A 3,305-nucleotide genomic window follows, 5' to 3' on the forward strand; every position below is an offset into this window, starting at 1 on the left:
GAGGATTATATTCCAGACTGTGGCACTAAGGATGATGATGATGATGATGAAGTGTGCATGCTGTCCTCTGGTTCTCGGTGTTGTCAGTGCAGCTGTTGTGTGTTGGAGAGGAGGATCTCCAGCAGGGGGCGCAGTCACACAAACAGATGTTTGACAGCCTGATGCTTTTAATGCTGCCTTCCTGACTGATCAGCTGGAGCCTCCATGTTCTCTCTGAACTTCTGCCATCTTCTTTCTCCTGCAGAGACTCAGCTGCTCTGACAACACTGAGCTGCTTTCTCCTCACTCTTCTTCCTGCTCCCTCCGTTTCCAACCTTCTTCCATCATTTCTCTGCAGTCGCCTCTTTCTACTTTCATTTGGTCTCTTTTTGTCACTTTGGCTTTGTTCTGTGAAATAATCTTAATCCTCTAGTTCTCTGGTTCTTCAGATTATTGCTCTGTTCTCTTACGTGCTCCACGTGTTTCTCTGACTTTAACAAATGTGTTCTCAATAAAAGAACAATTTCAATAGAAACTCCAGCGTCTCTCTGTGTTTATAAAATATATTATGATTATATATACAAAGTATTATAATGCTTTATATATATATATATTTCTAATAAATATTTGATACTTAGAGTTCAAAATCATTTAACATCAAGACCTAAGAGAGAATTATTAATAAAGAAAACAATATAGAAAAGTTTCACTGGAGATAAAATGTTTTATTGATGTACACAGATTTTAATCTGGATAACAAAGTAAGTTTTCTCAATTTGTTGCAGTTTCATAAAACTTTTTGTATTTTTGAAAGAAATTAAAAAAACATTGATTCTGTATCAACTTCTTTCTCTCCTAGGTTAAATTGATGAGAAAACAAAGCACGGCTTCATCAGGTATTTTAGTCAAAGTAATAAAATCTAATTTCTCTTTAAGCTTCAAATTAGTTTTTCAACATTCCTGTTAGACATTAAATAAAAACTCAATTAAAAATAAATCTGTCATCGTGAGTAAAAACCGTTATTTAGACGTTACGATGATCTCAGTTTGACAGATTTTAACTTCAGATGTTTTGGCGTCTCCAGCTGGACAAACACAGAAATAAGGGAAGAGTTTCTCAGTGAAAGTGTCTCTGTGAGTGAAGATGTGACTCATGTCTTCAGAGTCGTGGAAGGACACCTCCCCCCTGTCATAGTCCAGCTGGACCCTGATCCTCTGGAGACTCTTCTTCACTCTGAGTTTTACCAACAACATTGGTGTATTTTCCATCTTTATGAGATAAACACCTGAGTCCCTCTTCCTTCCTGTCGACTGACTCTTTAACCAAATCAACATTCCATCGGGGATTCAGAACCAAAAACACTGGTGTATTTAGTGTTTCTCTCTGGTATATGTGGAATTTGCCGACATGTGTCATCATCCCACCATGTGTCATCATCCCTCACACTGGTCAGATCATCAGACACGTAGAGTGATCGACTCGCAGTGTTTGTGTCCAGAATGACAGGTTTGAAGTGGACCTTGTCCTTCATCTTGTCCCAGACTCTGAAGGACAGGTTGCCCAGGTGTTGGTCCACATCTATCAGGACTCCTGAGACCAGCTGTGGATCTGACAGTGAGCTCTGGGTTCTGGCTTTGGTCTGAGTGTCTTTATAAGTGCTGAGGAAGGACACGTTGTCTTTCTGCAGGTCTTCTTCAACAGCAGAGATACTGTCTGACAGAGAGGAGATGTGCTCCTGAATCCTCTTCATCTCTCTGCTCATAGTCTTCCTCTTCTGCTCCTCTTCCTCCCTCAGAGCTGCCAGTCTGGACTCCTCTTCCTCTCTCAGGAGCTGGTGGAGCTTGTTGAACTCTGCTCTGATCTGTGTCTCTGTGGACAGCAGCTGCTTCTTGGAGTGTTGGATCACATCATTGTATGTTTTCTCCACATGTCGGTGTTTGTTCCTCTTGTCCTGCAGAGACTTTAAGTCAGATCTTAGCTGCTCCTTCAGCTCACTGACTGCTTGTTCTACAGGAACCACTTTGTGGTTCTGGTGGAGAGAAAACTCACAGACAGGACACACGGCTCTCTGCTCGTCAAAACAGAACAGTTCAGGATCTTCTTGGTGTTTGCTGCACACCACCTCCACCTTCTTCTCTCCTTTTTCTGCCTCAGATGATCCAGATTTCTGTCGTCCAGCAAAACAATCAGCAAGTTCTTTTAAAGTAAAATTCACTACAAGATCCTTAGAAGATCTTCTTTTACAGATGGGACAGTTCTTGTTCTGAGTTTGTTCCCAGAACTTCTGCAGGCAGCTTGAACAGAAGCTGTGGCTGCAGCTCAGAGACACAGGATCTTTGAAGGTCTCTGAACAAACATGGCAGCTCAGGTAACTCTGAAGAAGTTCTCTTTCAGCCATTTCCTCCAAACTTTTCTTGCTAGTCAACGACTCACCATAAATCTGTCTTTTTGAACCAGTCCATTAAACAGTTTCTGTCGTGGCGTCTCAGCTCCAGGAAAAAGTGTCCAAATGAACTTTAAACTTCTCTGACGGGTGATGATCTCTGATCTTTGATTTTCTTATCAACTCAGGGTGGAGTTTTATTTTATTAACTTATAAAATCTCTTCCTGCATGAAGTGATTTTCAAACATGTTTTCCCACAAAGATTTGTTTCTTAAAAGAGACAGAGTTACATTTTTACATTTTGAACACATTTGTGTTTCTTAAAGGAATTCTACCAAGTATAAATTTTAAAGCTGAAAGCATTTTCATTAATTTTACTTAGTTAAAGCAAAAGTTTATTTTTTATCCCACTTGTTTTAGTCCTAAAGATCACAGCTGATGTGAAGATTTAAGAGCAGCATTACTCAAAATGAACTAACAACAAAACCTCACATTTCTAAACCAAATGCAACTGTTTTAAATGTATTTAACACTGAAAGCTGCTAACAAGACTTTTCTGTATTTTATCAACTTTTTTTGTTGCATATTTATTGTTGACATAATAAAGTTGAATGAAGTGGTAAAAATAATTATGATTTTAGCACTGGGGTGGGCGCTCAGTTGATAGAGCTGTTGCTTCTCAGCGAAAAGGTTGCTGGATCGAATCCCACCTGGGGACCTTTGGGTGGAGTTTGCATGTTCTCTCCGTGCATGTGTGGGTTTTCTCCAGGTACTCCAGTTTCCTCCCACAGACCAAAAACACGCATGTTAGACTGATGGATCACCCTAAAGTGAAAATTAACACAATCTGAAAGTTATGATAAACAAAACAATAGCTAATGCTGAAAACCAACCAAACAGAAACTAAAATAAAAATGTTAAATTTCAATGAAAACAAAAAA

The 3,305-nt window shown here is 39.5% G+C and overlaps 1 protein-coding gene and 1 pseudogene across 1 annotated transcript in view; one reads left to right on the top strand and one right to left on the bottom strand.

Annotated features, from left to right (window-relative positions):
* Positions 1 to 3,305, top strand: part of LOC119413807 (zinc-binding protein A33-like) — a 13,508-nt gene that overhangs the window by 6,494 nt on the left and 3,709 nt on the right. The gene's annotated exons all lie outside the window — the stretch shown is intronic.
* Positions 1,000 to 2,378, bottom strand: LOC119413808 (annotated as a pseudogene).

Source organism: Nematolebias whitei, chromosome 8 (assembly GCF_014905685.2).
Source record: "Nematolebias whitei isolate Nwh7 chromosome 8, NemWhi1, whole genome shotgun sequence".
NCBI classification, from domain to species: domain Eukaryota; kingdom Metazoa; phylum Chordata; class Actinopteri; order Cyprinodontiformes; family Rivulidae; genus Nematolebias; species Nematolebias whitei.